Source organism: Aquila chrysaetos, chromosome 11 (genome assembly GCF_900496995.4).
Source record: "Aquila chrysaetos chrysaetos chromosome 11, bAquChr1.4, whole genome shotgun sequence".
NCBI classification, from domain to species: Eukaryota; Metazoa; Chordata; class Aves; order Accipitriformes; family Accipitridae; genus Aquila; species Aquila chrysaetos.
This window is the reverse complement of record NC_044014.1, coordinates 10718743-10736538: the sequence shown is the minus strand read 5'-3', so window position 1 is coordinate 10736538 and position 17796 is coordinate 10718743. Positions and strand designations below refer to the sequence as shown.

Here is a 17796-nt window from a genome sequence, read left to right as displayed (position 1 = left end):
ACCTTCTCCTTTGCTAATCAGGGGAAAGAATATTGCAGGCTCTTAACTCGCATCCAGCCTTAGATTTCAACCTGTTTGTTGAGAGGAGAACAATATTTATCTGCGTCCGACATCGAAACGCGATGCGTACGTCTCAGCCCCGCTGCTTATCTGTGGCTGACATGCAAAGTGCAGCGCTTCTCTCGGTGCCGTTGGAGTGCACCTGCTTTGTGCTCAGAGTCTCTCCTCCTCGTGGTGAGAAGCTGGAGTATTTCTACCCAACAGAAAATAAGCATGAAGGAGAGGAGGTGCTGCACTGCAGAATACAGAGCTGCCGTATTCTCCGATGACTTAAATGGGGCCTTGAGGGAGTGAAGTGGGAAAAAGTTGGGGGTTTTTGTAAAATGGTGCCTCTTGCACCTTGGCTTCAATGACAACAAGCCGCAAGTTGCCTACATGCCACAGGTTAGGTTGTCAAAGTTGTCCTCTTTCCTAATGCTCCTTATGACAAATACTCTAATTGCTTCATACTTTCCTGTGCCTCCTGGCTAAGACATCCGTCTGTAGCTTTTATGGTTTGTCCTTTCGAAGCTTGGCCTCAGTTGTGTCTACCTGTGTTTTCTGTTTCTTCCTAGCTTGAGCGTCCGTTCCCCGTCTCCCCATCCCTCTGTGCCTGCCGAGTGACACGCAGGCACCCGCCAGCTGCCTCGGAGACCGAGCTCTTCACACCTTTACCGACAGCTGAGCGGCACGCTGCCCCGTGTTTGCTACACCTGGGGCATAAAGATGCACAACTTTCTTCTCTTTGAATAACGCAAAAAGCGTGCACGCCACATTGAATCTGAAAATAGATATGCTATCACCAGCTACTTAGAGGAAAATGCAGTGAAAGGAAAAAAAAAATGAAACCAAATGCGGTTTGTCTCTTTTATGGAGATGGGTCTGAATTTCATACCTCCTGAGCCAGACCTCCCTTAACATACATGGTGGTGCTAATTTGAGTTGCGAACTCATGATTACTTTTTTAAGAAATCTACGTATTAGTGTTGCAAGAAGGAGACTTCGAAAGCCTTTTAAGTATCTTTCTCATTAATTTACTTAATCCTCTGATCTTGCCTTCTTTTAAGTTGTTTATTTTTAAAAGAAAGACAAAAGTGAGCTGGAAAGCTTTGTTACCAAAAGAAAGGCTTTAAAAACTGTATGTGATACAAAGTAATTAACAGAATATAAATACAGGTGTAAATAGTACACAAACACACAGAGTCGGTGTCCTGGGAGAGCTTCCTCCACTGGCTTTAAAGGGAAGCAGCAGACAGGGTAGCAGCGTGCAGGTAGCAGACCTCTACCTCAGCCATAGTAAAACTTTGCTTTCTACATGTTTATTGTCTTTCTTCAGTATTTTTAAATGCTGCAAGACACCAAAATAAAAGTTTTTTGTAGTGGAGAAGGTGGAACCAAATTCCATATCTGATGGGAACTTCAAAATTTTCACATTATTTTTTGTTCTGAGGTGTTCTATGAACATTTTCAAAAGTGACCTGAGATTTCAGACTCCTGCACTTCAGGATGCTCAGCTTGGGATATGTAAAGAGATTTCTTTTTCAGAAAATAAGTTGCTCAGCTATCTCTGGAAATCAGGTCCCGTCCACCGTGCTTAGCACCCAGAAAAACCCCACCAGAGGCACCCAAACCCATTCTTCACTTTTAAAGATTTTGTTCAGCTAACCGGGACAGGGCAGGCCTGAATTTTGGATGAAAGAAAACTTAGATGAGCGGGGAAGTTATTCCCCAGGGACTATATCCTCAGTGATACTATGAGCCAGCAACCCCCATAGCTTTCAGCATCTCTCATGATCAGACTGGATGTCTTTTGCCCGAGGCTGAAAATCTCTTCCTCTCTAAAACCAAAGAAATGTTGGCTGTGAGTTATGACTAGTAATAGAGTCCATTTGTGGTGAGGTGGGGGAAGGGGAGATGATGATGGACCCAGAATCGTAAGATATTATGTGCTCGGCTTATTTCCACATAACCATGGAGGACTGCCCTGGTCTGGGTGGTTCACTGCTTGAAGATAAAAATCTAAGAGAGCACAGGGGACAGCAAAGGGAGAACAAACAAGCAAATTATCTGTAAGTAGTCTGCATTCTTTATAAGTGGCATGATTGAAATACAGCAGGTTGAAGGATAAACTCAGAGAGCTATACTGTCTAAAAGGCCTCTGGAAGAAAAATCAAGATTGCTAGGGTGAAGCGCTGTCAGGAAAACAAACCCGAACGAGCATATTGGCAAAACGGAGTGGGAAGATATCCAAGTGCCTGCTCAGAGCATCAGCACCCAACTCCTTTCACCGGCGGAGTAAGAGGGCAGCAGCACGGCGGTGCTGACGAGGGTGTCAGACGCTCATCCACGGTCAACTCTCACCAGCGTGTCTGGGTGAACTGCTGAGTGAAAATGTTCCAAATTTGGAGGCCCAGGGAGGGGGTAAGTTGTGTTTGGCTGGGCTCTAATTGCATCCTTGCATTACTATGCAATTAATTGCTGCCATGGTCTGCTCAAGAGGAGGGAGCGTGCCAGCTCCATTCCTGGGCAGCCCCGGAGGCTGGAGGAGCTCATGGCTCTCGCTCTGGGGGGTGACCTGCTCAGATGGCTCTGTGGCTCTGCTGCCAGCCCTGCTGGCAATACCGGTCTTCCCAGGATGATGTGCTTTCCTCCTGTGGTGTGGTTCTCTTAGCAGGCTTTAAAAGTTTGAGAAATCACATAGAAAATGTAGGGCAGAGAGAACACGTCGATTTTCACTGATTTCACGTATCTTAGGAAAGAGATGACTAGAGAAAAATGCGAGCACAGTTTTCCATAGCATTTTGTATGGCTGCTTTCAATGCATACCTCAAAAGGAGGCAGTGTCTTGCGGAAAATACATAATTCTGTCAAGCTACAGAGGGGAAAAGAAGAATAATTTTGCTCTCGCTTTACAGATCACTATAGTTCTGATGTCAAGAATAGCATAGTAAAGTAGCACAAGTTCCTGAATTAAAGGAAAAGCAGTGTTTAACCCCCAAATTGGGATGTGCTCCTCATTTCTAATGTGTCCCTCACTAAATCCTTGCCTGTAGGGGAGAGATGGTAAGGAGGAGGACAGATTTATAACTCCCAGTGTCTGGGATTGCCAGTGTTGGCCTCAGCTTCATCAGCTGATATCACAGGGGTGTGGGGTACAAAGAATGGGTGCAGAAGAAGGAGGCAGACGAGAAGCTCCCCGTGGGCCCCAGCATTGAGTAATAAGTCAGTCCTTTGCAAACTTCCCTTGTTTAACCCTAAATGGGGCACAGCCAAGAGCAGCACAGGGTGCTGGTGCAGCAAGAGCAGCAAAGAGCACTGCTGGCCAGTCTGCAGGGAGGGAACTTAATGGCAGCAGCACCAAGGATTTTTTTCTGGGCTTTCCTGAAGTCCCAGGTGTGGGCTGGCTCCCAGATTCCTGCAGGAGATTCCTTTTATTTCTGGCCATCATCCCAGTCTCCAGGGAGCAGCTGCAGCACGCGACAGTTTTTCCGAAGCATGCGAGTGGCAGACAGCCCTTGGCCAGCCCAGAGGAGCATGCAGCCTCCGCCAGAGCACATCTGGGTATAAACTAAGGGAGTAAGCCTGGTTTGGATGTCTGCGTTTCATCTGGAAGCCCCACCAAGGGCAAGAGGAGCTCAAGGTCCCTGCACTTTGGAGTTCCTCTGTCCTGGGCACCTGGCAGCTGGTGCCACCTTGTGCTGCAGCTAAGTGGTCTGTGACTTACAGAATCATAGAATCATTTAGGGTGGAAAAGACCATTAAGAAAGATCATTGAGTCCAACCATGAAGAACGTGTGTGGCCTAACTCCAGTTGTTCATTGCTTCCTCTGTCTAGCAGAGCCCACTTTGGGTTTATGGGCAATGAGGAGGTACAGAGGGAGGACAAGCAGATGGGTGAGGGGCATGTCTGGTTCCAGGAGCTGTTTTGCACCTTGGTGGTTTTTTAATATTTATTTTTTTTACAAATAAGACATTTGCAAAAATATAATGCCATGCTGAAAAGAACAACTGTGTATATGTCACCTCGGTGTATGTGATTGGACACACAAAAAAGCAAGGTTCCCTGGTCGTATTGGGTGGTAACAGCTGGCACGCAATCTCCTCATGTGAACCTAAAAATACTTATAGATCAGGGCTCTGAAAGAAAAGATTCTTTTTCCCAGTCAAGCCTTTTTGTCAAGAAGTAGAGGAAAAGATTTTCTTTATTCTAGTGGTTAAATTACTGCACACAGAAAGTCACCACAGTGAAGGATCTTCCTCATCATTACAGCCCGAGGCACAGAGAGGATCCAGTCCAGCCCTTTGGGAAGATGCTGGTGGCAGTGGGTTTTTAGCAGGGATTTATGTCACCTGGAACAAATACACTGAGTCCTGCTAGTTGAGCAGCTCAACAAGTTATCACCCACAACCTGCCTGCGAACTGAAGTGTCTTGCAATGGCTTTGCAAAGTTAACACAGGTTGGAAATGATGAGGAAAAGTGTGTCTGGCCTATTTTAACTTTTTTATTTTGGGACCCTTTTGTTAGCTATTTTTCCTGCTGCGTTTTCACCTGGTCCCATAAACGAGCCAGGCACATGTTTAGATTTGACCCATTCATCCATCTTATAATATCTAAGTCCCTTCCCATATGATGAATAGCCAGGGCTGGCGTGCTGTTCTGCCTCGTCGCCCCTTTTGGAGCACCACCTTTGCAAGGGATTTGAGGTGGGGTAGAGTCTGGTTTGTCAGGGAAGTGATTATCTTAGGTTTTGCTTTATGAAAAAGAAAGGAGGAGAACGAGAAGGCACTGGATGTTATCACCCCCCTCCCTACCCGCTGCTGGTGGGCTTCGCACCTTCTTACAAACCGCATGTGACTCAGCCCCAGCAAACTCCAGAAGCTGGAGTCCTTCAATCAATGCGATCCTTCCCCTTTTGTACCTTCTTCAGAAGACACACAGACAACCCAGCCAGGGACTGTGTGTCCAGAAGGGCTGATCTGGGCATCTCTCCAGAGGCAAGGCCAAGTTACGCTTTAGGGACGGAAGGCAATAAAGACTAAATAGTGTTTACCTTATGTTTCTCATTCACAGCCCGCCTTAAATCATTTGTAACAGGGGCGGGGGGAAGGGGGATGATACTGGGATTGTGTGCAGCCCAAATGCCAAGAAGTGCTTTCGCCTTCCCTGGAGATGAGCTCCGTGGAGCCCTGCAGGGTGTGATCTCTTATTTGGTAATGTGAACACAAGGAGCAGAAGCATAGGCAACCAGCACAGCAATAGCATTAGATCAGGGGATTTGGACTTCTCTGTGGTCCCACACCCAAGTCAGGCACAAAAATCCACAAGCATACATTCGCAGATGTGCACGTGCATGTGCTCACAAAAGCTATTTTGATTGAAAAAAGGAGAGGAATCGCCGTTTCTTTCAAATGATCCACTTCTCAGGAAAGCAGCAGTGTCCTGCAAGCGCCGGGACCACAGAACCAGGCTTTCTGTGGGAGCCTGCATGAGGTCTCTCATTTGGACTCTCTTTTATTGCACTGGTGAAATGAAAGTAGATGCGCCGCTCCCAAGCAGGGCATTGAAGTACTCCTCTTGCATAAAGAATTGTTAAAAAATAACCCACAGGCTAAGATCCAAACTATATTACTTCGCACAACTAGATCTGCCAGCATTGCCTTGACTCTGGTTCTGAGACAGCTTTTGCGTGTGGGTACACATGTGTTCATGAGAGTGCTGTGCAGAATAAACAGGTACCGCCTTCTCTACCGCACTTTTGAAGAAATTTATTTAAAAGCTAATACGTAAACCCCAGCAACAGATGACAAAAAGAAAAGTAAAATCACCTTAAGGAACTTGCCAGTTTGACCATTTAGGAGTCTGAATGGGTATTGATTTGAGGTGAATATTCTAAAGTTTGCATTACCCTTTGAAAAGTGCTAATGTAGTTCTTGTCACTTTAAATTAACTTTAGGTAAGAGGGACTGACAGAAACATGAAGATGTGTGAACTATATTTGACTGATATTCTGTCAAATATTGCATGGGGTTATGATCCACAACTTTTCCCATCTGCTGCTCAAACCTGAATCCTTGAATGCACAATGGATTAATTACCATATTTTGTTCTGATTTCACTTAGTAGTATAAAAGACTGTGAATGTTAAATGTACCCTCACCTGCCTTCTTTTTCTAAGGGTAGGGTATATGGGGGTGGGGGGAGGGGGGATTCTTTAGCAATTTTTCACACCCCCATATAATGATTTGCTAAGTGCACCTCTTCTCAAATAATTAGATTCCCAGAAGTTAACCAGACTAACACAGCACTCAGAATTTCATTCAGTCCTTTCTTTGTGAGAATTTTTTTCCCCCTCAGTAATAAAAGCAATGAGCACTGATGTAGCATGTTCCATCCGCTGCACTTTACAAGCAGCGGTGTAATTATGTGAGTCTTTTCCATTTGGTATCACCGCAGAACGATACGGTATGGAGCAGTGGAGGTCAACACTTTCGACTGATGTTGTTTCCTAGAAGGCCTGAAAGTGATTCCCCAGTACCACCTGCACGTCCCAACAGCTCAGACTGATGCTTGGTAAACTAACCAGCCCCTATCTGCAGCTGGACACCCAGAAAGCTGTATGTCTTAAATTAAAGGGCCCTTTAAAAATAGGGGCAGTATTAACTTGCCAAAAATCCCCTAGTGTTTCGGTGACAAAACTCAGAAGACTTCAGTAAAAACTCTTTTTTCTTCTTACCTCCTTTTCTCCCAGTACTTTTTCGATGAGCTGAGTTATCTTGACTTCCAGCTGAAGGAAATAATGTCCACTTTAGTTGATATACTGGAGAAGTAAACCCTGGTAATAGCCAGTTCCTTCACTTTGCAGTGTCCTTAACCCATGTATCTCTTGCGTATTTTTTTCTTTCAGAGGACAGTGCGTGTTGCAGTGACATCCTGGGTTACATTCTGGCACCACACCGCTTAACAGGTAAGAAACTTTTATATGTCTGTCTTGTTGACTCTCATATTCCTGTGTCCAGTGCAGTTATCCAGAAATAAGCAAGCTCAATGATGGTGTGAAAGGAAGATTGAATGTATAAGGTTAGGCAGACTTGTAAGATGGAGTAACAAACCCATCTCTTATCACAGTGAGGTCCCTTCTGGAAGAACTTCATAATGATACACATGGGAGCAACTGTGCACCCAGTCCAGTCTTTTATATGTTTTGTCAGTCTGGGGAGATTTAAGAATAACATTGCCTTTCTCCAGTACTAAAATATTATGTAGATTCCCTCAGACATATCCATAGCCATTCCCCTGTACCTTTTTTTTCAGTAATTTTTTTATGTCATTATTCTTCCTTCAGTCCTTTCCTTATGAAATCTCCAAGCCTTGATTTGGGGATTCTTTCCTCCTAGTTTCTTTCTGTGATTACCAAAAGTGGGGCACAGCAAGGCAAAGTCCTACATAGGAAACACCTCTATTCTGTTTGGGAGAAGTGTCTGCTACGAAGGTGCAGGCTTGTCCTTCATATCTAGTTGCCTTTAATTCTGAGGATTGAAGGGAATGGAGAAGATATTATGTGAGCCCAATGAAGGAAAGAAATGGGACTTGAGATACGCTTGGAATATATTAACAAGTTCTCACTCTTTGGCTGGAAATTAGTCCTCAGACTGAATGCATTCCTATCATCTTGCGATAGCAAGTAGGTAAATGGCTACCAATATTAGCAAGCACATAGCTGCTAGCTACAGGACAGCTAAAGGGATCAATAACCTTTTAAACTGTGCTAAGAAGCACTCTGCTGATGATGCCATCCAGCACCAGCAAATGTTCAGGTGGGATTTTGGAAAACACTCATCATTAAGCTCACTCTGCTTCTGTTAAGTCAATCCCACTGAAAACTGGTGCCTTAAACTCTCTACTGGGGAGTCAAAGGAGGAGACTTCTGTCTTAGTGCCGCCTTTTGTTTTCTCTTCATCTAACTAGCACCTGGCCCAGTTTAATAATCTTTGTTCTAAGTGGTGTGAGGTCATTAGCAAAACCTTAAAGGGGACAAGGGTTGCCACATTAGACCTTTATTTAGGGAATCTATTCTAAAAGGAAAAGGTATGATGTTTCTTTAGACCATCTTGCAAGTGACATAAAGATTAATGAGGGATAGACAAATGCCCTTGCTCCAAAGTCAGCAAAAAAATAGAAGGTTCTGTTTAAACTTTTCAAAATGAATTACAGTCAGGTGCTGACTATCAAGAAAAGAAATGAAATCTGAGTTGAAGAGTCTGGAATAATTCTCTGGGTCTTTCCCCAAACCTGTCACTCTTTTCTATGGATATGAATATTAAGGGGTAACAGAATCTGCAAATCCACACGTCCTGAGCTTGAGGCAAGTTGGGGACTCAAAAAAGAGCACTTAGGAGCTGCAAAGGTAGTTGGATATTTAGAAAATACTGGTATTTCAACCTGATTAATGGCTGTAGAAGGGGAAAAATATTTGGTTTTTATACCTTTTTTAGAAAGTCTAGATTTACCTCTTGGAGCTAGTAGAAGAAAGGGCAGAAGAAAGATCTCCTCTGCTGCAAACATCTTTATGCATATGATGAAGGCTAATTACTGGAAGTTACAAACACAGATTTTTATTTTAGCAGGGCAATTCAGGTCCATTTGAATTGTGTAGACAAGGTAACTTAATATTATATTCACGTGGAAAGAGGTCAGAACAGTTTCAGAAATGTTTAGTGGGGCAAGTCAGAGGCAGGTAAGAATGAAAACCAAGTAACGACCCGTTGTTGCTGCTTATTTTTGAAGCAAACCATGGAATACTGCAGACCAGCTCCCTGCTAAGTTCCAGAATATGTTCTACAGGTTTGGCTTTTTTTTAAACCTTAGTTTTAACTAACTTTATAGTGGTTTTATATGTACAAAGCCCTGGTGTTACTCAGGATATACACTGCCAGCAAGTTTCAAGTGATTAGGTCTCTTCTTTAAGGTGGAGTTAACACGTATTCTTCTATCTGCCAAGAGATACGGTTAAGTGCTGTACTGTTTGGAAAATGCATTTTTAGCTGCCCTTATGTTATAAAATATTTTGTTAGCATCATATTTTCAAATTAACAATTGTTTTCTTTTTTAAAAAAAGCCAGCGTTGTTGAATTCCATTTTCAAAGTACAAGTTATCACTAGGAAAAAAAGATTATTCTCAGTTTAGTAAACTCTTAGGCAGCAACGAATGACCCAGCCGGCCCAAGACCACGCATGCAAGTTTATACACAGAGAGCGAAACCAATAAATGCTCCCATAAATGACTTTGGAGAGAATTCTGAATATTTCTTTCCTTCCCTTCCCCTCTTGCCTCACAAAAGCAGTGTGCATCCTGACAAAAGAGAAACCACAGAATGTGCAGAATGTCAACAAGATCCTGGGGTCTGATTCCCACTGGTTTTACTGGGCTCAGAGTCGGGTACTTACTGCCCAGAGGACTAGACAATAGGTTCATTCCTTCTCCCGAAGAAGCACAAAATGAGGCATTTCCTTTGCATGTTCCCCTGGCCCATCGCAGGGCACGCAAAGCGTTTAGAGTGCAATACTCACTGCTCACCCGCAGCGATACTCACGCTGAATCACTGTGCACTGGCTACTCGCACTGTGTGCTCATTTAAACTTCACAGTCACATGAACATTCATGAAACCGATTGAATACAGGTGTTTTTTGCATTGGAAACATGTGAAAACATGTGTTTTCTATGTTGTTTTTTATATGGAGGCTTGTGTCCAGCAACCTAATTATTTTTATTTAAGTATTACATCACTCTTGCTAGCACAAGCAAAGTGCCAGCACCTGCTCTTTACTGGGCTCTGTAATGTTTTTTCTGTCCTCACCTATCTTCCAAAATGAAGGGGGACTATTTTCACTCCGAAGGAATTTACTGCGTGGTCTCCATCTGTGCCGCAACAGAGGAGACATGAGCCAATATAAAACTCAGTTCTTTGGCTATTGAGGTTGACTGTAGTAACTCACACCGCTGTGCTCAGAGCATCCATCTTAAGTCCCCTAAAGACATCCAAGAAGGAGCTGTTGCACTTATGCAACTACAAACCTTTTTATACCTTTCAACAGGGCTTTCTCCAGATGAGCTAACAGTCCCTCCTCTTTTAAAAAATCTATGAAGGTAGGAATGATGCTTTTTGTCAACAGCTTGTAGAGAGAGAAATCTTAGAGGTAAAACAAAATGCTTTCCATTAGATGTTCTCCTGTTTTTCTGCAGCCACATTATTATTTGGAAGATCTCTCATATGAGGTCAGAAGACAAGGAGGAGTTTGTGACCTTATTCCTGCAACACCTGCCAGAGAACCCCAGACCTGACTCACAAGGTAGGGCAGAACTGTTGAGTAACATGCAGTTCGCATGAAGGACTACAGAGGGAAATTGAACTATAACATGTAGAAAGACCCACCCAACCCCTCAGTTTCCATTCTTCCTTTTCTGAATAGCACTGTGTCTACCATCATTCTGTTCTTCTACCTGCAGTTGCCCTGCAGTGTGCACCAGGCTCCCTCCTGTAGCAACCCTTACAGCCTTGTCCCATGCCCTGCCCTTGCTCCCAGTGACTCTTGCATTCATGCCGGTAACTTGTCTGCCCCTGAGCTTCCTTGCAGTCATGGTCTTCCTTCAGTTTTTCAGTCATGTTCCAGATCACCAAAACCTGAGTTGGCCATCTACCAAGAGGATAATTTCTCATCAGCTGTCAGGCTTGTCTATTTGTTGGATCTCTTCAGTCCCTCCTAGATAGCTGTTGGTTCTCTTTGCACGCCACTCTTTTTCAGTATGACCATTAGCTTTTCTCTCCTGTTACAAGGTTGTTGCCAGTCTCCTGCTCTGAGTCACCCCAAGATCCTCTGCCCTGATCTCCTGCTTCAGACTTTTTCTGGTGGAAATCCTGTGACCAGGCTGACTTCCTCCATAATAAATCCATTCTGTCCTTGCTCAGCTCTGATTTTCACAAACCGAACAACTATTGCTCCTACATGAGGACACCCTGACAACTGTAATCTAACTCCCTCTGGAAACTGGTTTCATTTATATCCATTTTTTCTCACATAGGACTTCACCTTTTCTGGTTTAGCTTCCACCTGTAACAATCAGTCTAAACATCTGTCAGTGTGCCTACTGACATCATCTCTTATTTCACCTTCAACCTCTTTGATCTGTCAAGTGCCTCCAATGCAGATAACCAGATCCCTCAGCTTCGTGTAAGCCTATGCTTGTTTTCTCTCTCTCTCCTCCTTCTGTGTCTTGTTCTTGAGCAACTTCATCAGCATTTGATTTCAGCTACCATCTTTGGTTCTCTGATCCCTCTTTCTACTGTGCTTTGTTTCCTTCTATCCAAGTCAAAGCCTCATCATGTCTCTGTGATATCTCTTTATGGTGTCCAATGTTCAGCACAAGTTGGACTTGTGCTGGACTGCTCTCTCGTAATACCTTGCGTCCAAGTTATCTTTGTTGACCCTTTCTGCACAACTTCTCTGAGATATTCTTCTCCCAACTAATTTGCTTGTCGAAGCTCTTCTCATCTGCTTGCAACACCCCCTTCTCTCATCTAACCCTCTCTATCTCCTCTCATACTTACTCTGAATGGTGCTCATTTTTCATCACATGAATCACATCGACTTTCTTTTGGCCTTCCTCCACCACCTCTCCTTACCTATTGTAGCAAGTAGCAGCAGCTTGGCTCTGCCTTCAGCACCCTTCAAGGCTTCTTCCCCCTCCACCCATTTCCTGTTGTTCATTTCCTCAAAACCAGCTCTTGTTCCAGTTGGACCAAGATGTCCATAGCTGTGCTTCCATGCCAGATACCCACAGTTCTTGAGAAGAGCTCTGCATGCATGCTGCAAAGCTGCTGAGCTGTTCTCCTTCAAAAATCTCCCTTAGAGCTCTCCTTTGACAGGATGACCACTGAAAACTCAACTGCACTGATGCCACTGTCCATTCCGTTGACAATCTCTTTCCCTGTATTTCCACCTTTTTCTGTAGCTGTCTCTTGACTCTGAACCGTAAACTCTTTTCTTTATTGTTATTCTCTGCTTGTGCAGAGCCCTTCACTGTGGGCTCCTAGTCCATGACTCCTAGAGGATATGTCAATGCACTCAAGTAATAGGGAACATGAATACTGCAACCAAGCCAAAGCTCTTGGAAATCTTTGTGAGTCAGGGTGTTCAGAACCTGAACCTAGCTCCAGCCACAAATTTTTCAATTGGCCTGCAACTCTGCAAAAGCTTTGTGTAAAGCTCATATTGGAACATCCCTGAAATTAAGGGGTGGTGTTGGAATCTGCATCCAAATTTCACAGCTGTAGGTCACCTCTCAAACACGGATATTTGGAAGATGGTGAGGACTGTGCTGTAAGCAGCTACATCGGCGATGAGATATTGCCGCTGTTTTTTGCTGTCTGTGTTTTTGAAATACTTGCTACAAGGACAGCTGTGAGGCAGATGCCGTTCTGAGTTCAGATGTGGAATGTTACAGGGTCACTCTGCTTACCTTATCATAAAAGAGCACGCGTTTTTGTGCTCTTCATGTACTGGAAAACAAATCCATGACAAATACCGCATTGTGTGCAAGGGCTGGGAGGGGGGGAGAAGAAGGGAAGGGTATCTCGTCCTTAGGGGCTGCTGGTGCTAGGCACCACGAAAGAAAGCCCTGTTTGTCAGCCACACTTAGAGATACAGGCCCCAGCGTGAGGCACCTGCAGCAGCTTAAGGGTGGCTCCGTGGGTGAGTAGCTGTGTGCCAGGGACTGGGGTTTCTTGCCTGCCACGCAGAGCCAGGAGGAGTGGTGGAGCTGGACGATTGCCGCAGGGGAATCCGGGGGGTACACAGCCTGAAGACATGGGGTGAGGAATTCTCAGATGCTTTTAAAGGATTTTGCAAGAGGCAGAATATAGTGTGGTCCTAGCCTTTGGTCTGTATCGCTACACACACGAAAAACGATATATCCTGAACTGGTGATGGAGGATAGTTGCATTACAGGACATCGAAGCTGGTGTTGCCAGCTGGGCAAAGTAAGGGTTTGAATACGGAAACTGGATCTTGAGTAGACAGGGAGTAGAAGGTGCTCAGAGATGGAATAAGGACCAATGGAGAGGAGCTGAGACTTGGGGTGCACGATGGGAGACCAGATGATAAAAAGCAAGTGGGTTTGAAGCCTAATGAGACACGGCAGGAGGTGACAGAACTAGAAAGTGGTGAGGATTCCTGAACAAGGAAACCTGGGCTGGAAGGTGGGAGCCTGTGCGGGGCCGGGATCTGCTGGCAGGGCAGCTGGGCTGCCAGGGCTGCTGTGGCTGCGTGGCGGGGGTGTAAACGACGGTATGGATGGCATGGGGAGGAAAGGCTGGTAGCAGGGCCAAAGTTAGGTCAGGGAGAGGGCGAGAGAGGCAGAAAAGGAGGAGGGGTGAAAAAGCCAGAAAGATGAGATGCAGAGAATTTTTCTCCGCCTGGCTCTTTTCTACACCATGAATAAGCTTTCAAGCCTGAAGAAAACCTTTGCCTTTTACTTCTCTGTGTCTTTCTTCCCAGTGTCCCCGTGTCTTGGAAAATTGGGTTGAGCTATGTGAGGGAGGATAAGAGCGACAGGATGGAAGAAGTCTTACAGCACTGGAATCCCACCAACTTGTCTGGGCAGCTGTTACTACTGATTATGTATGCTGTATTCATGCATGCTACATTTCCCATGTTAGCTGCATGGTTTGGAGCCTGCAGTTGCAGACAAAGGTTTTGGGCTGTGTTCTTTCAACTTACTGGCCTATGCAGTTTGTTACAGGAACAGCTACAGATTCCAAGGCACACAAACAACGAGAAACAGTGAAGACGGAGACTCGTACCTGCTTGCTTGTCTGCCTAATATATCTGTCTACCCTTTGTACTTATATAGTTTCCTTCATGGTAGGGTCTCTGCACCTGTATAAGTTGAACGCTGAACATACTTGGCACAGGCATGAATATGGAAACATTGCCCACCGCCACATTTGTGCACACAGTTGCCAAGACAAATACGGGGTTGAATCCTGCTGCTATTCAATGCACAGAACTCCTATTAGGAGTCAATGAAAGTTCTGCATAAAAAATCAATGGAAAAATTTGACCCCTTTCAAAATAGAGCACTCTGTGGTACAAATTGCACTACCTTTGTTGTGCACAAAAGACAAACCCCATATTTTTTCCTGACTATCCCTTTTTGCTAGCATGCCCTTTGGAATGTGCTTTTTCACCCCGCTGTATCTAACTAGCATCATGAGATTGTTTTCAGTAAAGGCGCAGTAAAACCATCCAGGGTGGGGGTGCCTGGTTGGCTTTTTAAACACACTTATAAATATTATTGCTGATTATTCACATGTGAGCTCTCCGCATGGTATATTTTAAACTATATTAGAAAAATTCAGAAATAAAATAAAGGTGTTATTAAAGGTGTAGGGATACTATTGCTATACCTACAGGTAAAAATCACTGTCTGAAATCACCTCAGAGGGATGTGGACTGAAAGCAACTGCTAGTTTGGCTGGTGGTTTAGAGGATGTTCTATTGCTGAGCTACTAAATAAATCCCCTTTTGCCCTGCACTGCCTCCAGCAAGCCCTTAGCCTTCCCCACTCTGTCTTCCCCACACTGTTTCTCTATTTTTCCTCATAATCTCAGCCCTGATTCTCTTTTTCCCATTCTTCTGAATGTTGAAGTCATGACCTTTGTGGTTTATAGGCCACAAGAGACTGAGCTAAATGTGTTAGCACAGAGTCAAAACAAGTAATAGCTGGCCAATTAAATTAATAATCCATATTGTTACAATGTTTAACCACGGCTGTTTCCTCAGTGGTCTGTTTAAATCACAGCCAAGTCCTGACCTATTAAAATGAATAACTGGAATTATGAGAAACTCCATTTAATAAACACAGCAAGGAACGCAACACAATCGGTATGAAATATTTATTACCACTTTAAGCAGCAGCTAGTTGAGATTTAAGATTGGATTAATGAAGGGGTTTTAATTTCTGGCTAAGGGTAGAAAGCTTAAACCTGGAACATTTCCTCAATTTCCTGGTATGGCTTTGCAATGGGCAAGATTCGAGATGGGAGCGTACGATTCGATTCATGCTTTCCCCTTGCAGAGCTCTCTCCGGACACGTTCGATGCAGGAGGAGATCAAAGCAAGCAGGCTCCAGACAAGTGGCTCAAGTGGCTTGAAAAAACTCAGGGGAATAAGGGCTGGAGCACTAGACATGAGCCTTTGGATTTTAAAATGAGCACTCCTGCCAACCGCCATCCTATGGAGAGCAATGTTAATGGAAGGCTGGTACATTCCCAGTGACAACGGCTCGTGTGCATGCATTTTTTTGCAGTATGTCTCAGGGCTAGAGGAGGGGGAGAGAAAAATCTTTTCTCCCTGAAACTTGTCAGACAAAATTTCAAGCTGGGAGCAAACCCTTATTGCTTAAAATGGCCCAAGTATTGTTTTTCTTAAGTGAAGAACTACCAAGGTTTTGCTATTTTTATTCACGCTGCATGTTCATCTTCAGGGTTTCTCCACTCAACACAAAAGCAACTGTTCTTCTTTGATAGAAATTAAAATGTTGCCAGGGTTGAAAAATAATCTACCGTGCCCAAGCTCAAATGGGGATATTATTTTCCTTCTGTTTTCTACTCCTTCTGATGTAGTAACGCTGAGCAGGTTAATAACATGCAAATCCTGGCACAATGGAGCTGTTTGGAGGTACCATGTCAAGGGGCCACATAATAATTGTTCCGGGCTACACAGACACCTGGAGCATCATCTCTGCGACGATGGATCCTTCCCATCACTTTCACCACAATGGTTCCACACCATAAATTGTCATGGTCCGTCAGAAAGGCTCTGATGCATTAAACCACTGCCCTGATTTGAGTAAATACAGGCTGCTGCCATTGCCTCCAAAGATCTCATTTTCAGCATGTGCTGTGACGATACCAAGAATCATACACATTTTCTCTTCCCCTCCCTCTTTTGATTCTTAATGAATAGCCCCAGCCTGAGAGCTGGAGAGGCAGAAGGCTTTTGCACAGCTACAGACAGCAGGACTACAGGGGAAGCAAGCTCTTCCATGCTCATCCTGTAACACATTTGAGCCCGAAGCTGGCAGCTCCCGTGACTCGGGGTAGTACAGTTTCAACATCCACTCAGCCCCGTGGATAAGACTGGCCAGCAAAAGGCCTTTGCCTTTTATGCTGGCAGCTTTAGCTATGGCCCCGATTACATCAACGGCTCTTTCATTTGCACAAGGCGGTAGACAAGCATTTCATCGTGTTCTCAGCACGTGTTTGTCCCATACATGGAACCGCTCAGCTGAGGGATTTCTCCTGGCCGTTTTTTCCTGGTTCAAGCCAGTTGAAGATTTCTGCGGTACAGCACCAGACTTCAGAGACTGAGCAAAGTCTGAACGCCAGGCTTGCTCAGCCTCTGCAATGCACAGCAGCCAAGAGGAAAAGCAAGCAGATGATGCCCTGGTGGTCACTAGAGAGCCGATGGCAAAGACAGGACAGAACTCCAAATTTCTGGGTGCTTTCTCTTCATCTCAGATTCCTGTTGGGAAATATGTTCACATGAATGCATTAACTTGGGATATTCCCAGTGATTTAAATCTGAACTGGATCTTCATGGGGTTTTTAGCTGGCTTCCAGTGTTGTAAATATCTTCACTTCTCTGTGTTGTTAATGAAAGTAGTTCTGTTTCCCCGTGTGTTTTTTGTGTAAGGACGTCTCCTAAACTGTAAGAAATTGGAGGAATTTCTGTGGGCCTAAGGGAATGAGCTCCCTCCTTCGTGAGAAAATTACACCTCAGCCGCTTCCCTGCTGTCTTTTGTAAACATCCTCGTGCACGCGAGTGCTACCGTGCTCACGCACAGGATATGCAGCACACATGGCGTGCAGCAACGGTGCATCTCCAGAAATACAAAGCAAGTTATTTATGTCCTGAACTGTACGCAAAAACTAGCGTGAATGGATGTGACGTGGCTCAGCTAGGTCTTCAGTGTCCCAGGCTTGTGCCTGGTGCGACTGGGGACAGCCCTGCCACCAGAAGCGAACTTAGGCTCAGGAAGTTGCTCCGCGGCGCTTCTGGGCCAGCTGCCTGTTGGAGAGAGAAACCGCGGCAAGCTTTAAGCCGGCGGCTGGCATGGGCGAGCCCTGCTGCCCTGATAGCCCACACGCCTGGCTTGTGGGAATCCCATGAAAATCTGCCAGCCATTATGCCTTCCAGGATCAGGAAGTAAAAATGACATTTTTTTTCTGTTATCTCACTGCACTTATATTGGTTTGTTCTGTGTTTTCCTTTCTGAGCCTTTAGGCTCCATTTCACATTGTTGTCTCTTGCTGTTCTTTCTAAGGTTTCCTTCAAGGCTTCCCCCAGAAAGAAGAAGGGCACAACCATCTGAGAGGTTAAAACAGAAGATTTCTTTGCCATCGTGTTGCCTCATCTCATTTTCCCAGGTTTCCCTCCTCTTGTAGCAAGCTCAGGTCCTCAGAAAGCCCTTTATGTTGCTTATGTACCCAGTACGTAAATTTTAATCTGGGCTTATGTACCTGCTCCCAGCTGCAGCTCAGCCTTCCCCAGGCAGGTCATCATCTCTCCCTGCGCTCCCCCACCTGCATGTCTCAGCTGAGTCCTCCCTCCCCAGCTTCAGACTGAATGAGGCACGGCAAACTGTGCAGTTTAAAAGTTACGACCTCGTTTGGTGGCCTTGCTCCAGCTGACGTG

At 44.9% G+C, this 17796-nt stretch overlaps 1 long non-coding RNA gene across 1 annotated transcript; it reads left to right on the top strand.

Annotated features, from left to right (window-relative positions):
* Positions 1 to 2383: 2383 nt before the first annotated feature.
* Positions 2384 to 13982, top strand: LOC115348485. The gene is made up of 3 exons (XR_003925833.2): positions 2384 to 2460; positions 6946 to 7005; positions 13594 to 13982. It is a non-coding gene; the product is annotated as an uncharacterized LOC115348485 (long non-coding RNA).
* Positions 13983 to 17796: the final 3814 nt, after the last annotated feature.